Raw genomic sequence first — 21,182 nt, 5'->3', positions numbered from 1 at the left:
TCCCATCGCACCGCCCCGGGGCCATCCGGGGCTGGCTGGGAAACGTAGTTCGCCGCCGCCCGGCTCTGTGGCCCGGTGTGTGGCGCTCGGCTGGTTCCGAGCCGCCGGCAGAGGCCTCACCCCGCGGCCTGTCCGTCTGCTGCCGCCTCCAGCTGCGGGATGTGCGTGAACGATCTCAATTACTTACATTTAAAATCCCATTCCTAAATTTTTTGAAGCCTAGAACCATAGAAATAGCTCCTGCTGTGGTGTTCGGAATGAGTGCTCTCGCAATACGATGAGCCGCCTCATAGCTAAACAAATGCCCTTCCTGCAAAGCACTGTGCATCCAGCACACGAGATCAGACAGAAGTATTCTAAAACTGATTTTGTAGCAAGTGGAATGGTTTACCCAGTGAGCATCATGATGTATTAATAACACCTCCACACAGAGCAGAGTACAAAACCTTGCCATTCCAGTCGATTCCTATATCTGGTGCACAATGAAATGTATTTTAAATTCCTCTTAAGGCAGTTGCATGCTCACAGTATGTGCCCTCTGGTGGGAAAGCAAAAGCTCCACAGAGAGGGAATTAATACAGATCAACCCATGCTCTGCTGAGCTACTTTGTTCCACAAGGTCAGCAGCCAGCTGGGCAGGGAGAGCTTTGCTGGAGAGCAGCTTACACTTTCAGAGGTGTTCAGATAGGATTCCCTGCACTGAGCAAAGGACAAACCCGAGTTATAAACATCGCTGCTCCACCCACATGGATGTTACAGCAGAATTTCTTTGACATTTTCATTTCTAGTGCTAGATTTCTAAAGCTCTCGTGTGTTTTATACCAATACCCATCTTCCTTTCTATCCACAAAGGCAGGAATGACAGAAACACGGATCAAAGGGAAGTGTTTGTTTGATGCGAAGTGGGTCTCTGTATAAATATGGATTCTTTGAGCATGCAAAGCATTAACTGTAAAAAAGTAATAGGGAAATGAAGGCCCTCTTGTGAGGTCAGATGATGTGTAAATTCTATTTACCTGAGAAAATCTGTAATTACATTTGCCATTTAATTGATTTAAGAGAAACGCAGTCTGCGTTTTTATAATGAACATTCCCAGACTTTCACTGAAAGTGAACTTTAAAAGAGATGCAAATGACGACCTGTTTAATGGCTGTGTGCAAAACAGAGGCCGCCATCTTTGCACTGAAGATGTGTAAGAACTGCAAATCCAGAATGAGGCACTTGAAAATGAAGTAACTCAAAATAATCAGTACCATCATGCTCTGAGATGTGGGTGAAATAGTAAATGAGAGGCAAATTATGAGTGCTGGTGAGCCCGTGAGAACACATCAGAAACAACTATTTAATTTAAATGCTTGTATATTATATTAACTAGCATGACATTAGCTGCCCTTATGTGTACATATTGTATTCTCAGTGTAATGAGTTCCATGTAGAGTTAACAACAATTGGATTTGGAGCACAACTAATAGAGCCTTCTCATCCGTTGCACAAAGAAAAGAGTGGATCTACATCTTTGTCTCAGTCTGGGAACCTTGACTTCATTACTTAGAAAACAAAATTATATGATAATTCTCTGTTGTCTGCTGGGAACCTATAGGGAATGACCGCATGTTTGTAAAACCTGGTAATGCCCTCTGTGTTGAACTCGATTGTGTTTCTGTCACTATGCAGGAGCAGCTGCCAAAGCAGTTGTAATTATGGGCAGCCCTTTTTTTTCCTTTTCTTTTTGGTCCAGTATATGAGAGGTTAAACACTGGGAACTATGAGAGAAAGACTGACCAGGGATGCCCATTACTTGGGCTGTGTCAAAGGAGAGACTACAGTACTCTGCTACCAGTGTGGTTTGACAGTGTGTAATGCGTGACTCTTGACATGTCTCAGTACTTCCTATTGTCACACTTCTTTTAGCTGGTATTTCACAGGCAACTAAAGTAGAGCCTGTGAATTGCTAATTTGAGGCATTTCTTGAAATGTTGAGATAAGAAATCCCGTATGCAAGTGTGCTGTTCTAGTCCAGTAAGGAGAACATTTACAGGATGTCTGTGATCCTGAGTGCAAACTCAGACCTGTTCTTCAAAGATAAATTAGGGGTGGTTGTTGAGTCCAGCAATACTACAGCATAGGACAGTCTATCAAAGTCTGATGTGCTGAACCACCTTACAGTCCTCTTTCTATTCCACGTGTAAGGTGACACAGTCCTTCAGTGTCCTATTTTGTATTCCAGGTCTGAACTAGCTTTCTAGCAGATGCTTCCAGTGCACCCCAGAAGACCACAAAAGCTACAATAATAAGAAAGACTCTGGAAGGCAAGACTATGAGAAGTGGCTGAGGTTGTTTGGTTTGTTCAGCCTGAAAAAGGCTGAGGGGGGTCCTCATGGCGGCGGCCTGCAGCTCCTCATGAGGGGAACAGAGGGGCAGCTCTGCTCTCTGGTGACATACCATCATAGAATTATAGAATCATTAATGTTGGAAAAGGCCTCTAAGATCATCCAGTCCAACCATCCACCTACCACCAGTGTTGCCCACTAAACCATGTTCCTTAGTACCACATCACCCTTGAACACCTGTAGGGATGGTGACCCGTTCCAGTGCCTCACCACTCTTTCTGAGAAAGTTTTTGCTAATATCCTACTTGGAGATCCCCTGGTACAACTTGAGGCCATTCCCTCCCCTTCTATTTCTGCTACCTGAGAGAAAACGATGATCACCACCTCAGCACAAATGCCTTTCAGGCAGCTGTAGAGAGAGCAGGTCTTCCCTGAGCCTTCTCCAGACTGAACAATCCCAGTTCCTTCCACCACTCCTCATAAGACTTGTGATCCGGACCCCTCACAGCTTTGTTCCCCGTTTCTGGACACACTCCAGGGCCTCTGTCTTTCTTGCAGTGAGGAGCTCAAACTGAACACAGTATTGAAGGTGTGGCCTCATCAGAGCTGAGTATTAAGGGAACTCCTGCAGGCTACACTATTTCTGATACAAGCCAGACCACCATTGGCCTTGGTCCCCTGGGCACACTGTTGGCTCTTGTTCAGGAGAGGGCATGACAGCAACAGGACCTGTGTCATGGAACAGTCAGGTGGGGGACAGAAGTTTCTCCACTATGGAGCAAGCTTCCCCAGGCAGTGGGCACAGCCCCAAGCTGCTGTGGATCAAGGAGTGTTTGGATAATGCTCAAAAATATAGTTTGATTTTTAGGTAGTCCAGTGAAGCCAGGAGTTGGACTTGATCCTTATGGGTCCCCTTCTAACTTGGAAGGAACTTGGGATGTTCTGTGATTTTATGATCACCTTCATTTTACTTGAGGGACAAAGGAGGCAGTAACATTATGCAAGTGAAAAGCAGAAACTGGAACCAATTATGCCAATTGCTCCCTCAAGGGTCTGAATCATAGCAGTGTATTTCTCAGAAATATTTTTAAATGGTGCTTAAGAAAGTAGACCATAGTCTCATATGCATTATGAGCAAGTTCTGTAAGCTACCAGATCCAAGAGCATGTAATTTTAGTGAAGCTTACTTTTTGAAGTATGTAATCCAGCAGAGAGGGAGAATGAATTATTTAAAAACTGGTAGTCCTAATTATGAAGAACTAAACTAGCATTAAAAATTCTAATTTGAATGTACATGCTTGTGAGGAATGGAAAGATATTGTCCAAGGATAGAGCAAAGGAATCTAAGGAGTAATTTTCTATGTTGTTCACAGTAGAAAGGCTAATTTGTCAGTTGACATTTACTACATGGTATTTAATGAAATCATGAAAGATATTTGTGTAAAAATCAATAGCTCTGGAAAAAAGAGAACTATTTGCTTACCTTGAAAAACAGCATTTGAAGTTTGTCTATTCATGTTAGGCTAATCCCTGTTCTTCAGGAAAAGCCCTTTGGGAAAAGGACTAGCTTGAAATGAGCAATAATGCCTTTTGGAGTGGAAGTTTTCTTGTGAAGTTCAGATACATTCCTCAATAACTCAACTAGAAATACCAACTCATTTCACAGTTGAGGATTAAATAATGGAATTATTTTTAACCATTAGGCCACTTTGCCTAACAATTAGGCTCCGTGTCATCAAAATGGTTAAATATGACTTATCCAGTTTTAAATCCCTTTCAAGATATTCAGTTCAGATATCTCAGGTATTTCAGCAGTCAATACTGTGAACTATGTTTTTGTTCCCCCACCTGCCACCCCCAGCTCATGTGTTTCCAAAAAGAGGATGCTGTAAAAGAAATACCAGCTCAGATCTGTGTCATAAAACATCTTTTGGAGAACAAAATATAATCATATTTCTACAGACATTTAGCAGCATTTGAGTTTGCATTTAACTATATAGTATTTTTGATGTCGAAAACTTTTACAAGTTTACATCTCTGCAGGTGTAAAGGTGTAAGTATAATGCCTTTCTTTTTTTTCTTTAAACTTACTATTTGTTTCTTTTATGGCATTTTTAATAACGTTCACTTTTCCTTGATGCCTCAAGGTACTGTTGTTGTAAAGCCAGCAGATAGTAATAACAGAATTGTTCAGATTTTGCATATTCCAGAAAGAACATTAAAAAAATCCAGTTCCCATACACGGCCAAGAAATGAGCTTTAAAAGTTTCATCTTGCAGCACTGACCAACTGTGTCTTCGTATAAACAGCAGGCACAGACCTCTCAGAACAAACTTTCTTTTATTTCAGTAAAAACAACAACAACAATGTAGTGACCAGAAGTTAAATTGCGCTGTCATTTATAATGATATAAATTTGGAGTTGCTTGGTTGATTTGGGGCTGTTTATAGTGTTACATATTTTCATAATGCAAATTATGAGAATTTGATTCTGAAAATCTAACTATGTCTGATATATTATTTATGTTTTGACATTTGTGCTTCTTATCTTTGCTACTAGTGCTGCTAAAGTTTTAGAAGGCTATCGTTGTGTAATTTGCCTTGTGGGAATAGCAAACAAAATACCGTGGCTGTATCGCATTAATGTGCTTATGCAATGGCATATTTATAGCCAGACAGCTCTTGTGATATTTCTTTCAATTTCTGGAAGGAAATAAAAACCAACATTCCCAGTTTAGGCCTGTTCTTTTAAAAATCTAGCAAAGGAAGGCTATGGTTCTTTCTAGAGTCTGAAAGATGATATTGCTGAAATATTTTCATGAAACATATTTATAGTGCACAAAACCTGGAATACAACTGGCAAGGAGGACTGAATTCAAGTGTTTTTTGTCCTGAGTCTATCTTTTTGTGTATTTATTTGAGCGGAAAATACACCATTGTGGTTTTGGTCAATGGGTTTCAACAACATAATCTAACAGATAGGGGTGATTTACTGGAGTAAGTCCTTCAACAAACAAGACTTCAGAAGGACTTAAGACTAAGTTTAATTGGGTGCCTTAACACTAAGTGATTACCATCTCCATTAGCACCCAGGTCCCCATGAGTCCTATAAAAAGCCTGCTCCAGAATTTTGGGTGACAGAGTCTGCATGCTTCAGTGAGGGGAGGGAGCCAGGTGAGCTACAACTGATAAGACAAGAACCTCCCAGTTTTTGCCTTTTAAAATGAGGAAAGAATAAAATATAATAAAATATTAATAAAAGCTGAAAATTACTGGATTAACAATTAGGATAAAAGAAGAAATGAAATGCCTTAGGTGTTGGGTTTTTATTTCCTCGGCACTGAAGCTACTGTAAATTCCAGAATGGTTACTGGGGAAAGACAGCTGTCAGTTCTTGTTTCACAACGAGTAGGGGGAAAAAAATCAAAAAGTCTGCCAATCGGTTTTCGAAGTACATTACTGTTGGTTTCTAAGAAAATAATACAAGAAATAGAAACAACAGAGATGTATGGGAAAATGTCACTGAATCCATGGAAGCCTTTGAAGAGGTCATGTAGATTGAGATTTATGCGCAACCCCAACTGAGTGGCAGGCTGGGAGGGGCAGCCACATGACTGAAAACAAGTTTTGTCAGAGTCTGTTTGTCAGGTTGAGTAATCTAAAAGGGAGCAGAGGTTTCAGCAGCCGTTATAAATGTTTAACCAAAAATGTAGCCATTAAGGAGCACTTACAAAATCACTTAAGTCCAAGTCTTCAGTATCAAATAGATGACTTTAAAAACATCCTGAAACCAAACGTTAGCACTGCAAATTTGCCATACAAAAGCGAATGATGAAAATATGCCCTATTCATTGCATTTATTTTCTTACCTTGTTGTTTTGTTGTTGTTTGTTGTTTTTTACAAGCTAAGCTGTAGCTTAGCATGCTGGCTTACACAGCTCAATATTGTTCTTACGAAAAGTTCACCAACAATCCCTCTATGAATCTTTATAAATGGAAACTAAGCAAACCCTTTATTTCTTTTATTTAGAATTGAATTCAGTGATGCTTCCGCTCTAGTGAATTCATCCTTATGTCACAGAATGTCCTTCCTTTCATAAATCACAGATACTACTGCTAAGTATAATGCTGCAGTCATTGTATCAGTAGCAAAGAAGCAAATGAGGAATGTGATATTACCTTATCCAGACTCAATAGACTCATTTATACATCCAGAATTCATTGAATCTTTAGGCTGTAGAGATGGACAACAGCCTAAGAGTAACAGTTCTCATATCCTATTTGTAGCTGGGGACCCATGCACGTACTCTTCAAGCTTTTGTTCTGACTGATGGAAGTGTAAGTGGTCACTTTCTGTTACTCTTTTTTTGCAGCTCACTCATCATGTTATTCTATCATGACCATTTGTTCCTGTAATATATTTTTATCAATCTCCCAATCACTGTGGTCTTTTTTTAGAGCTTTACTGTAGTCTTCAATCAAAATTAATTGCAAAGATGGGTATTTTACAGAAATCTGAATACATATGTTTTTCAGTCTGTTGTAGATAAATACATAGGTAGGTTGGTGGATAAATAGATAGGTAAGTAGTTAGATAGACAGGTTTATCTGTTCTCACAGAAATGACATTGAGTCATCTTGAATATACGTGTGCTTCCCAACACATTCCTATTTATTTGCATTATTAAGTTAGTGTTCATTAATTCTTTCTTAATGGAATCTCCTATCGGTCATTGTCTTGTGTACCTGGGATCAATGTTAAGCTGATAGGACTACAATAGTCATTAATCTTTTTCTCAGTAGTGGTGCAACCTTTGTGTTCTTTGGGCGCTCTGGAATTTCTCCACTGTCTGAAAATTGAGAATTAATATTTTCAATCTGCTCTTAGCTGGCTCTTTTCAAACTCTTGGATGTGACTAATCTGGACATGCTGATTTATCTAAATTCAGAACCTGCAGATAACTAGATCCTTTCTGTTCTCCCCTTACTGTAAGCCAAAACATTATATGTCAAATACTACTGTTAAAGATCTGTTTGTGTTGTTCTGTTCTGTTGCTCCTGATGTTTTATCATTTTGTGTCTGTTTGAACCCCTGCAGACGGGATGAGCTTTGGGTTTCTAAAGTTGTTTTTTTTTTAAGTGGAGATACAAATTTCTTTGCAGATTACCTTTGACTTGCATGAACCTTTCAGATAAATGCCTGTCAGCTGCAAATTTTGCATTATAAGCAGCTCAATCCTGTTCATAACTTTGCAGCAGGGAGTCGCTTTTGCTTCTTCACTTATTTATCTAGATCATTCTTAAGAGTAACTGTCAGTGTGCTTTTTCAGTCCTTTGCATGGCAGTTCTTCTAGAATTTTGATCTGCATTACCCATAAAAGTCATTTCTGCTTCACTGCCTCTATGAAATGTCACCTCAGGAGTTTTTTCCAGATTAAAAATTAAAACTTAGAATATAATTACTTATATATGCACATACACATCTGGAGTCTTAAGAAGGATGGCTTTAGATTGGGAGCATTGTCTATCCCTAAGTCTATGTTTCTATATAACAATAAATGTACCGTTGACACTATGCACTGACTATCTTCTTCAAAAATGTTTAGAAATATTTCAGTGTTTGGATAAAATACATAAATGCATTCTAATTTTTAGTAGAGGAAACAATGTAGAGATCAGCTGTATACCTGTCTGTACATCCTTACACATAAAGTAGTGATGATGCATACCGAATTATTCAGTGCAATATTAGCTGTTACTATAAGTAGTGTACTGAACTGATGAAAGGAAGAGATTGAAGAGCCTATTCATCCCCAAATTAGCTGGGTTGTGCTTTGACTCACGTGGCAAGGAGCACAAGCCCGCCTACCCTGCTCTCACCACAGCAACCCTATCTTCTCTGTAAGCAAATCCAAATCTGCATGGCTGGCAGATTAAGAAATGAGAGACCATTCTTGATACAAATCCTAAACCACTGTAACCACAGCCCGAATTTGAGCCTTTTGAAGACAAAGTAGTTGTTGAGATAACTAAGTTATAATCATGCACATGCTGCAGCTCAACACCAGAGCATCCCATTGATGCTGCACTAGTAAAATAAAGTCCTGTGTACATTTACAATGTAGAGCCTTGGGTTATCAGGAATGCCAGCCTTTGTGTTTTATTTTTATACTTATTTTACTTGGATTTGCATCCACAGCAAGACTAACAGATGGATATTTTTTAAACCACTGTGGAAGAGTTTCATGTTTGCTGCATCACTACAGAATCATTTCATCAAAGAACCCATTGCATAAATGGTATAGGCTACGGAAACAGAACGAATACTCATGGAAATGAAAAAATAGTGGCTTTTTAACCTCAGATACTGCAAATATGAAGTTGTCTCACATGTCTTAAAGTGGGAAATTGGGGTATAAAAAGAAACAAGATTAGTCCTGATGTGAGCGGTTCGGGACATTTCACATTATTGAAGAGAGGAAAAGAAAACAGTTGGGAATAACTTGTTGAAACAAAGTTATTTGAAGTAGTTTTGTTAAAAGTAAAGGAAGACTCATGTACACTCTGGAAAGAAGCTCTGTGGTGCATGTTCATTCATTCCAAATGGACCATCCCTACTTCCTTTGGTCTGCATCTGTTTTGTGTCCCAAAATATTTGCTTTCCTGTGGAGCCCACCATATTCAGAGCAGTGTGTTTGCACACTTTAAAATGCATCATGTGTGCACAAAATGTCTTAATTTATCAGATTAGCTCACAGATCAGGTACTATTCAGAAGAGCACGATGGCATTAGAACAAGGGTGTCACTCACTGTCATGAAACTGAATTCTTCTTCTAGTCGAAGGCCAGGAGTTAAAAGCAAAATAGATACAGATGATTAATTTTCAAATCACACACCCTTTTTTTGATCCAGATTACATTTTAGTAGAGTAAATGCATTTTAAAAACTTCACTATGAACCAGGCTGCATTTACACATTTCCTGCCAGAGACTTCCAAGCTGGCTGAAGAAGTCACCCTCTCCTTCATACCCACAGCTGCCTATTGCTGCCCCTCTGATCTGCCTCTGGAGCTGCTCTCAGAAATGCCTCTACCCATTCCAACCAGAATAAACTGGATTCTGCTGAGCAGCTGAAATGTCCTAAGAAAGCCCTGGCTGCAGATTTGTCTTGGTGGTGTTGTGTGAGAAAGGCCAAGTCTGAGCTACAAAACCACACCAGCAGAAGCCTCCTGCATTATGCAGCTGTTTTAGGAAACCTCTGTGCTCATGGCACAGTTGATTGCTACTGGGGCTTGTTACGCTGCCGTATTAAAAAGAGAAGAGCTAGATTCCCACAGCGAAGCTGAAGCACTTTGGTGGTATGGTAACAGGTACTCCTGTCCTGCTGGAGCACAGTTATTTTTGTTACTGAGGCTTTTGCACATGAGGTAGATGTGCTCCTTCATTCACACCCACACGGAAGTCAGGTGTGTCCTAAACATGTGGGCTGGGCAGGTAGATAGGATCGATTCTTTCATCTTGATGTGATGTCATTTCATTAATGTAATGTGACCCTCCCTGAAAAATAGATGAGGCAGTGTGTCTTACAGAAAACAAATTCCTGTCCTTTCCTTTCTACAGCTGTGATGTTGAGAAATGGCTGAGCAAAAACCAAATAACTTTAATTGGTAAGAGAAGATGTGCAAAATTATTTTGTACTAATACAGGATAGTATTTATTTAATAATATTAAAACAAATATCAAAACAGATTTGCAAATGTCAGTAATACTGGAAAGGAAGAAATATCGTTAAATACCAACCCTGCAGCTAGATCTAGTGACATATATTGCCATTGCGTTGTTAGATTAGCTTTCAGATTACTGGTTTGTATAAAAATAAACCTTGCTGTGACTAAAATGTCTTCCTATTAACCAATAGAGGTGAAAAAATATGAATTATATCAAACAGAGTCAGCTGACATGTCTTAACTTCCAGTTGTTTCAGCCACTACTACATAGTAGTAGTGCACTGCTTAAATGAGGAAAAGCCAGCTGAGGGTGAAAAGTGTTCTTTCATTATTCTGCAATGTTCCAACATAAATTCCAAAGATAAATGATAAGTCTGCAAACAAAACCAGCCCACTGTCACAAGATTTTTAACATATATTTAGGCTTGAACTTAAAATCAATATAAATGCTTCAGTATGACCCTGCATAAGGAAACTCTCACTTCATGATGAATGAGTCCTTTTGCTTATTATATTTTTTGTAGCTTGTGAACTACCAGTGCTTTGAAACAAAACCTCACCTTTTATTTGATTAAAAGCTCTTGCACCAAAATGGTTTTACATAGGTCAGGATAACCTGTATTTGGTGAATTTGTCTTAGCAATGGATTAAACATGAGTCAATAGATTGTTGCTGTGATCCTTATTCCTGGGCACTTACAAATAAATATATTCCCTTTGTGGCTTCACCAGACCTTAGAAAAATATATTTGTATGCAAATATAAAGTGAAAAGTCATATGGCAGTGTGACCCTTGGGATTGCTATGCAGTACCTTAGGGCCACAGAAATGTCTGACAGCTTTTGTATGGGAAGCTCCAGGCCATTTTCAGTAGGGACATTTAAAATTATAAACCCTAAAAAGCAGCATTTTCTACTAATATATACAACATATACAACTTTCTCAGTCATTTCTGAATTCTTACTAATAGTGCCTAAGGGGGAAAAGAAGAGAGATTCAGATCCACAAAATGCCATTATCTGCCATGGGCCAAGGCAGGAGTTAGTTGCTTCCAGCCTAATCCCGGAGTGCTATGTGGCCACGATAGCCGTGGTCACACTAGAAGGTATCAGGCTTGTGACTGACTTGTTGCCACTTCAGCCAACACCAGCTGGCAACAACAGAATGACTTGAGCTGTAGGCTTCTGTTACAGGTTGATGTAATTTATATCCATCACAGAGCTGTAGTGGGAAATTACATTATAGGAACTTCACTGTTGTAATAGTCTATTAGAAGTCTATTAGATAACTTTAGGCTACTGTAAATGACATCAAAAGAGTTAACTGAAATGGGCCTTTTTCAGTTACAAAGAAATGATGGTTTTGGAGGAGGTTCCATATGTCAAATTTGCTGCTGTCTTCATAATGCAGAACAAGAGAGCACCTGAATACCAAATTCTTTTATATGAAGTCAGGTAAGCAACTTTTCAAGCCTCATAATACAAATAATTTAGGAGAAGGTATTCTCACTTCTCTCTGACAAAATATTTCTATCTTTCCTTGGAAACCAGAAGAGTTTTCAAAAGAGTGTTTCTACAAATTTCTCTGACAAAATAGACTTACTCCCTTTATTAGCATGCATGATATGCAGCCAAACATCAACTTGCCTCTGAGATCACAGGATGACTGTCACGCATAGGATGTGCCCACTAGATAATTAACTGGTTAATATATTGTTTCATCCTGCTAAGACTTCAGGGTGTGGTCAGCATCAAAACCAGCATCAGGATTTGGCTCTTTAGACCTGCAGCAAATTACCACTACATAGAAGGAACTATTGGTAGTATATATATAGCATGAATATGTAGTATATTTTATGAATGCTATTAATTCTGAATTGACATGTAGTATATTACATATATATCCACTGACAGGGGATATAATCCTTCTATCTCACAGTGATACTGTATGTTACAACAAGAATAAATGCAGAGAAAATCTCTTGGCCCTTTTAGCGCACAGAGAAACATCAGCAGTGCAGAACACTCCCTCAGTAGACATATACCAGTGCTAAAAACTGTGCTGACAATATGCACATATAGTGGGTTTAGAAACTTACAAATTAACCAAATGTTGTCAGGTTTTTTCAGTAGGAACAAAAGCCATATCCATAAAATTACCTTCTGCCCAATTACAAAGTCCTCATCCAAAATAAAGGGCTGCTGGTGCTTTAATCTCTCAGCTGAAATATTTGTAATGGGTTAAATAGGCTGCATTTCTGAGTGTTTCCTGCTCACAGATTCCCCAAAGAAAAAAAAAAAAAAGAAAAAAAAAAAAGCCTGCAGTATAAGTGTGTGCTACTAGGGGTAAAATAAGACCAGCAGAGTTATAAGCAACTGAAAGAAAAGCGTTACAAGGGAGCACAGATTTCACACGCATTACAGAATATCTCCCATTTAAAGCAGCATCTTGATCTTTTTTGTAGTTAGAATAGTACTAAATAAGTGTAGCCATTATTTCCTTGCTTACAAGCAAATATATTTTGTTATCAGATCTCTCCCACTGATGTAAATCCTAGATAAGCTCCATCTTATACTCCAAAGACATTTTAAGGAATACAAACATGTCAGATAGAGAGTGAAGGGTCAGACAGTTTCATTATTTAATGAGAAGATAGAGCAAGAATAATTAATCCACTTTGTACTCCAAATTCTTTTAAATAACATTAGAAGCATTTTTAGTATTGAATATATGTAAATATTTATTACAGGATAGTGTTTAAAAGTCCCCAACCCTTCAACAAGGCCACTGGTCAGAAAAATACTGTGGGATTATTATGGTTATGCTCAAATAAATTGAAACCTTCACAGCTAATGTTGACACCAAATTGCTGAGCATAGCAGGAACCTGCCATTAGTAATTTACATATTTACTTCTAATTGTGCCTACGCATCGTAAAGATAGTTCATATTTGCATTCGCTGCCTTCTGAACCAAGTCATTTTCCAGTGGCACATATTCACTTTCACTGGAGGTAACTTTCATTAGTGATAATTAAAGGAGAATTTTTACTGCATTATGCTCCAGGAAACAATAAGAGGTTGCAGAGATTGATTAATAGCTAAACTAGGTTTGAGACACATAATCAATCTCATAGGCACAAAAGATTGTTCCTGTTACATAATAAAACATAACAAGAAAGAAATGTTTATTCTGAACAGCGCTTACCCGTTAAGTTCCGTTGGAACGCACTAAATGGCCTGATTTATTTTAAAACGCTCCCAACAGAGAATAGCCTCAGTCTGTGGGTAATGACTTTTTGCCCTCATTATCTGCACAGGCTGTGTCTGGACTCTGACTAGGACAATGCCAAGGAGGATGTCACTGTTATCTTAGTGTGGAAACGATTTTCAGTAGACAAGCGCATGCAAGAGTTGCTCTGCATCCAATCCCATTACTTTTGGCTCCAGTGACTATTGAAGATACCCTTCTCTACCCCTGCTCAACCTCACAGACTCAATATTACTTCCAGTTGAAGCTTTACTGTTTCATTGGAACCTGGAACAGATCCAATATCTCTAATGTGTTTTTACTTACTGAAAAAAAGTGCTATTATAATGTGATTTATTTTGCCACCCTACTATTGTGTTGAAAAATACTATCACTGCAGAATTGCTGTCAAATGTTTGTTTTTGTTGGGAAAATAACACTCTGCACTAGTATGATGTTATCATTTAATTATTTTTTCTTTTCTGTTTGGTGACTGAAAGCTGCAATTCAATGAAGTGTATATTTAAATGCAAAAGAGGCATACCAATTAATCAGCGCAGAACATGAATGCTTTTAATCTGCATCAAAAAAGCATAGGCCTTAGAAGAACACCAGTCTTTTCAATGGAAAGTATATAAAAGTAGTTCCTGTCCAAGCTGAGATTTCCTCAAATAGTGTGCAATTGTGCAATTAAACTGCCTTTGCACTAACGTATTCTTTTAATGCTTTGCATTATGCTGAGAACCTCTGGAAGTCTTTGATTTCTTTTTCTGTGGCATAAAAATGGAAGTAAGTTGGTATTTTAAATGGATTAAAAAAAAATTCAAGAATTCATACAGATTGATTAAATGTTAACTCTGAGAAAATGGGAACTGAAACTTAGATATTTACTGCATTCTGGGCATTACCCATCCAATTTACATGCAGAAAATTAGTAATGAAGACAGGAAATAAATTAGGCTGAGAGCTGCAATTAGAAATAGCCATGAGAGTGAACTAATCAATTCTGAGTGCATATGAAAACTAGCTGATGGTATTACAATGGTCAAGTCTCCCTTACCTAGTGTCGTGCAAGACTGGGAAATGATGACAATACAAAAACCTGGATGCTGTTGGCATTAGGGATGCTCCAGGATACACCAGAGACACTTCTGTATATAGTAAGTATATATTGAAGTAGCTTATTAGCTCTGTTTTCACCACTGGCCTGGGGCATGCAGTGCTGCATGAATTTGTGAAGCCATCATAGGCTCTACATCTCTAGGAAGCAGTTATATTCCTGACAACCCTGTAAACAACATCTGAGCAAATAGGCTCCACCAAACCTGGAATGGCTTTCCAGGTTTATGCATTCATTTCACTCTGGAACATTTTCATTTGTATTATTTTATTGTTATCCAGCCGTGAAAAACAAAACAGAAATAGCGCTAATTTTGAGTGTTATTTGAGTAGTCAAAATGGCATTTTGAGACTTCAAAACATTTATCAAGACTTTGATTTGTGGTTTTTCCTGCAAGGGAAGTTCACTCCAAAGCTGTAAGTGTCGAAGACTCTGCTGACATGGGACATTAACCTCCCAGTGCCTGCTTTCAAGTCAGAGACATGGTATACTTGCCTCTACAAGTCCACATTCCCTTATATATCTCTGCTAATTGCCAGTTAGATTAAATTTTTCTGGGCACAATCTCCCTTTGCTTTCATTGAGAAGCTCTATGTGGAGTGAGAAACCTTTCTCGGGAAAAGTTTTATTGGATATGTACATATCAAAGAAAAGCTTCCTTTTTAAAGGGTTGTCATCCTCCAACAGCTATTCCTTCAGGAAATTCCAGCCTGCCAACTAATGTCTGGGCCAAACCTGCATGGGTCCATTCAGACAACTATCACTTAGTGCCTACCCTTGCAATTGGATTGATTCTTTTCATATTGAAACTAACCACCCACAAGGCCATGAAATAAAAGAAGGTCAAAAAAGATTTGTGAGTAAAAAGGATCACAGCCAGATATCCACCTACTGATTTATGTGGTTGCTTTATAGCCAGCCCTTCCTCAGGATGCTTTCATAACCAAACAGTTTAGCCTAATTTGTTACTGGTATAAGAACCATCTTGTCACTCGTCACACAGTATCTATATTATCTGTTTTGGGTCTCGGAAGAAAGAAGTGGACATTCTTGAGGTTCTGCATAGGTATGGCAGCATCACAACAGTCTGGATCTTCCACTTTTCCCGTGCTTTTAGGGCACTGCATGCCTTCTTCTGCTTGACATGCTGCATTTTGGGGGATTAAGAAGAAAAGCCTACCCTGTAACAGGCAGGGGGGCATAACAACAGTGCTGGGGGCTTAGATTATGAGCTGGAAACAAGATATGGGACAAAATTCATTGGCGCAATGAAAATGGAAAGGCAAAGTCGGGAGGCAATCTAGTGCCTGGAGGCTGTGCTGGGGAAGATGAAAGAATGAAAACCAAAGCAAAAGAAGCCAAAAGAACAGGGGATCCAGCAGAGCATGGGATGGGAACAGCTGAGATGACAGATTGAGGAAAGGGTCGTGGAGATGAGAGCAGAGGAAGGATCGTTGACATCGGAGCACTGCTGAAAAGTGATGATAAGCATGAAGGAGGGATGCAGAGGAGAACGCTTTATAAAAAATGAGGTTGAAGCAGAAGACAAAATCCTGCAAGTGGAAATGTATTATAGGTCACGTCAAAATACAGTGGAACTATTTATTTTTGTGCTGCTCTTATCTTGTGCATTCTCAAAGCAGCAATTTTGAATCTTATTAATTCTGTGCTCTCCAGCGGCTCAGGCTGCCTAGCAATGCCTGGCTGGCTCTCCGCTGCACATGGCTCATGGCTGCCTAGCAACTGGCAGGGGGGTGCCAGGGGCCCTGGACCAAGCTCGGGGGTGCAGCCCTACCCCAAGCACCCGGATCCCCCCGCCAGGCAGGAGGGAGCAATGCTTCCTTTTATGGCTGTAACAAAAATCTTTAAAATGCTGCTTGTAAAAAAGCATGCATGGAGATGCCCACAAGAGTACAGAGAGCCTGACAAATGCCTCCGAGAAGTGGGAGCAGCCCCATTTTTCTCTGCAATATTCAGACAACCCTTGATAATTTTACTGAAATGCCCATATGGTTAATCATTAGGCTCTGCGGGCTAGATCCAAAAGACAGGAAGGCAAACCAACGTAGCTATGTAGCTTCTTGGGTGTTCACTCCCAATTTGGTATAGGAAACACTAAAAATACCAAAATACCTTTTGGTCCCAGGAAAAAAAAATATAAATATATATGTATATGTAGCATTACATATTCATTCAGGATTGCCCCAGAACAGCCACACTTGTATACCTACTGTTGATACCACTGTAATCAACAACAATCTTCTTACAGGAACATGAGGCTTGGCATCTGGTGGAAGTGCTGATGCGGCTGATCTGAACAGACCTCGTGGCCTCTGTGCTTCCAGCTGCCCCCTCAAATCCCTCAGCTCCCTTTCCACCGTTGAAAGTGCTTGCGTAGCTAAACAGCTGAACCAGGAATTGATCCAGCAAACAGACCAACAAAAAATAAATGGTTATTTTCCAATCAACACAATTGTAAAGGGAGAACTGTTCTCAACAGAAAAACAAAGACATATACCTAGAAAATGGGACAGCTACAGAGCGACACAAATTACAGTGCAGGCGAAGCTGCTTTGAAGCTACTACTTTGATGCTATTCTAAATGGGTGTGTTTAGAGTTACATTTTTCTCCCAGTCAAAAATGAGCTGCATTTCAGAAGTGCCCTTGGAAATGAGCCTGTACCACAGAGGGGGAGCAAATCTCAGACAGCTGAGACATTGAATGGTATATAAGCGCATTTTATTCATAATGGGATCTCATTTAGGGGGTCATTTGAGTGAAGCTTGAGGAGCATCATTACATTCTTTATCAGCCAGACTCCCCAGACAGGAAAATGTAAGTTTCACTCCCAGCTTTCTTGCAGACTTGCATGTAACTTGAATAAGTTAGTTAACATTTCTTTCCAATCAACAGTTTACTGGAGCAATGGATAAGTGTGATAATTAAAACAAAACAAAAGAATAAGACAACTTCTAGGGGGCAATCCATTGCATGCACCTCAGACACACATTAGTGTCTTCAGAAAGGGTCAACTCAAGTCCAAAGTTTTATTGGCTCTGGATCAGCGTTGGTTCTGCTGGGTTTGGCTACCAGCCTAATCACCCAAACGGCCCCATTCTTTTAGCTGCTTGGAAATCAAATCCTGTATGCATCATGCATCTTCATGCATGCCTGTCCCATCTAAGTCAATAAAAACTCTGAATCTCAGGCATGAGGAGCATAGTGCAGAGATCTTCAGGTGACCCAGCAGGGGCATTCTAAAGCATGGAGGACCAGCAGGGGCAACAGCTATTAAGGCTGCTGACCTCAACAGTTGAGCCCAACTGCAACAGGATTCCTCAGTGCGTACAGCACTAAGTTAAAATGTCCCGCTAGAAGCGAGCTAGACCCCCAGGAGACCAGTCGGGGTGCACCTATGTCAGGTCTACCCGCCCACCGGGCTAACCCCACCTGCACCAGGGAGGCTCTGTGCCGTAGGAGATGGCACGAGATGGCGCTCTCTGATGGAGTCTTTAAAAGAGCGCTCTTGGAGGCAGAGCGTGGTTTGGTTTGTTTAAGGGCTTTTGGGTAGAGATTCGTTGGAGCCCCTGGAGCGTCTGCTCAGCTGTTTGAGGTGCGCGTTGCTTGGCAGCCAGCGCTGCCCTGCTCAGCTGCTGCTCCGGGTCTGCTTGCAGGACTTGGTTGCCTGCTGTAGTGAGACACAGTGTGTTTATGGGTTTAAGAAAACACACACAATGAATTTTCTGCACTGAAAAAGGTCGTCCCACGTGTCCGCCATCTCTTGGTTCGGGGGCTGCAATAACATTTTAAGAAGAGTTGACAACATTTGTGCAGCTTCAGGATGTTAAGAGCTCCAGTAAAGTCAGTGTGTGATCTGTTGGCAATTATAAGCTCATCTAAGCCAACGGGTGTTCAAAAATGTGTAGCCTAACTGAAGAGAGAAACCAAATTTGTCTTTTTATTATGATTGCTGGAGAAGTCAGTGCCTAGGATGGTTTCTGATCAAACTTACCCTGGGAACCATTAAAGCCTTGTCTATATCCCAGTGCTGTTGCAGATCAAATCAAATTATTTTACATTAAAAGGGCTCTCGGAATCCCAAATAAAAATATTTTGTTGGAAATTACCTGCTGTCCAAAAACGAGTTATTGAAACCACTTTGAAAATCATTTTACTAAGCTGCCAAATGAATTAGCCATCTGAAGACAGCAGTACAGATTTATCCCCATCCCACAGCAAGTGCTGTGAGTGCATCAGCTCCCCCCTCCACTGCCCCAGAGGGAACTCAAACATCCAAGCACTTGTCTGTTCCCAGATGGGAGCTGAGAGGCCCCTCCCAGGCCCGGTGGTCCTTCCTGGGCTCCCGGCCATTCACCCTCACTTTCACGGCTCCAAACGAGCTGCTGGATTTTGCTGACCTTGGAGGGAGGCAGACATTCTCTCCTCTCCACCTTGACTTGGACACACCATCAGGGTGGCCCAGACCAGGGCAGTTTCAGTGCTGCAAACACAAGATGGACTCTGGCGATCACGTGAGATATCATTCAATTGTGCAGACAGACGAGGCTCTCTGCTCTCACTGTGATGCATTTCAGACTATTTTTTTCTGAAATGTGTTGACATTTCACTACTGTGAGTTTCTGTGGGACAACCAATAAAGCACACGGACTGACAGCAGTTGCTTTTGTGTGTACAAAACGCACAGCCAAGGGATGAGTAACAGTCCCTGGAAACAGCTTCTCCTCAGCCTGTTAGTCACTGGAAAGGCAGGCTCAGCCATCCCCACATAGAAACCACCTGCTGTTACTGGTTTCTTGTCTGGTATGATCACAGAAACAGGATTTTACTTAAAATAAATAAAGAAAGAAAATATTGTTCCAAATAATAACAAGCCATTTATGTTGCAAACTTCTGCAACAACCAGAGGAGCTAATAGCTGAAGTAAGAGAGTGTCTGGAATGATGTACATAGGCAGGTCTGAAAATAATGCCTCCTATTTATTTCCATGGAAACTACAACGGATACAAAGAGTGCAATGACACTTCGATAGATTCTCAGCTACAATAAACTATATTTCAACATGGTCACCACCATTAGCTATGCATTGTCACCAGTAAAGAGCTTCATGCTTCAGAACAGCCATCTAATTTACCTCAGATAAATACTTAAGTTCTTAGATATTACAAACTGATAATTAGTGGCTTGAAGGCCATACTGAAGAAAAAGGTGTGGGAGTGCTGGTTGATGCTCAGCTGAACATGAGCCAGCAATCTGCCCAGGTGGCCAAGGCCAATGGTGCTCTGGCTTGTATCAGAAACTGTGCAGCCAGCAGGAGCAGGGAGGTGAACATCCCCCTGTACTCAGCTCTGGTGAGGACGTGTCTTCAGTAGTGTTTGGTTTTAGGCCCCTCACTATAAGACACTGAGGCCCTGGAGGGTGTCCAGAGAAGGGCAATCAATGAAGCTGATGAGGGTTCTAGAACACAAAGCTTGTGGGGAGTGGCTAAGAGAGTGGGGGTTGTTCAGACTAGAGGAGGCTCAGGGGAGACCTTCTCTGTCCCTCTATAACTGCCTGAAGGGAGGTTGTGAGGTGGAGGTCTGCCTCTTCTCCCAGGTAGCAAAAGTAGTAGGGGAGGGAATGGCCTCAAGCTGCACTCAGGAAATCTCAGGTTGGATATTAGGAAAAAACCCTCAGAAAGAGCAGTGAGGCCCTGGAACGGGCTGCTATGGAGGCAGTGGAGTCACCATCCCATGAGAGAAGTGTTCAAGTAAAGAGTAGATGCAGCACTGAGGGACACGGTGAAAATGAGCTGATGGCAGGACTAGATGATCACAGAATCACAGACTGACCCGGGTTGGAAGGGACCTCAAGGATCATGTAGTTCCAACCCCCTGCCTGGCAGGGCCACCAAACATACACATTTACTAGATCAGGTTGCCCAGGGCCCTGTCCAACCTGGTCTTGAACACCTCCAAGGACGGGGCATCCACAACCTCCCTGGGCAGCCTGTTCCAGGGCCTAACCACTCTCCTAGTGAAGAACTTCCCCCTAGCATCCAACCTAAATCTTCCTTCTTTTAACTTAAAACCATTTCCCCTAGTCCTGCTATTATCAGCCCTTTCGAAGAGTTTACTCCCCTCCTGGGAGTAAGTTCCCTTCAGGTATTGAAAGGCTGCAATGAGGTCACCCCGCAACCTTCTCTACTCTAGGCTGAACAAACCCAACTCCCTCAGCCTGTCCTCATAGGGGAGGTGCTCCAGCCCCCTGATCATCTTTGTGACCCTCCTCTGGACCCTTTCCAAAATCTCCATATCTTTTTTGTACTGAGGGCTCCACACCTGGACACAGTACAACAGATGGAGCCTCACAAGAGCCGAGTAGAGAGGGACAATCACCTCCCTATCCCTGCTGACCACCCCTCTCCTGATGGAGCCCAGGATCCCATTTGCTTTCCGGGATCTGAGAGGTTTCTCCGAACCTCCTACAACAGAGGCAGCAGCGCTTCCCCGATGGAGCCCTTTGCCTTCTGCTGAGGAGCCGACACTAACACAGCGCAGCAGGAGCGGACATGGGGCTTTTGTTGCCGCCTGACACAACACAACCCAGCTCAGACACCTCCATCCCCGCGGGGCGGCGCTGCCCGGCGCCATGACCGACCCCACCCCGCTCATGCGCACGGCGGGGCGGCGGGCGCCTACAGCTCCCGGCGTGCTCTGAGAGCGGGCGGGGTCTTGTCTCTTTTTTTTTTCTTTCTTTT

The 21,182-nt window shown here is 41.1% G+C and overlaps 1 long non-coding RNA gene across 1 annotated transcript; it reads left to right on the top strand.

The window, feature by feature from the left end:
* Window positions 1-6,617: 6,617 nt before the first annotated feature.
* LOC107308951 (uncharacterized) lies at window positions 6,618-16,894 on the top strand. The gene is made up of 4 exons (XR_001553011.3): window positions 6,618-6,668; window positions 11,400-11,510; window positions 14,822-14,909; window positions 16,694-16,894. It is a non-coding gene; the product is annotated as an uncharacterized LOC107308951 (long non-coding RNA).
* The last annotated feature ends 4,288 nt before the right edge of the window (window positions 16,895-21,182 follow it).

The sequence above is a fragment of the Coturnix japonica genome, chromosome 2 (assembly GCF_054131305.1).
Source record: "Coturnix japonica strain WE chromosome 2, WE-NBRP24, whole genome shotgun sequence".
Taxonomy (NCBI): domain Eukaryota; kingdom Metazoa; phylum Chordata; class Aves; order Galliformes; family Phasianidae; genus Coturnix; species Coturnix japonica.
This window is presented reverse-complemented; position numbering and strand designations above follow the sequence as displayed.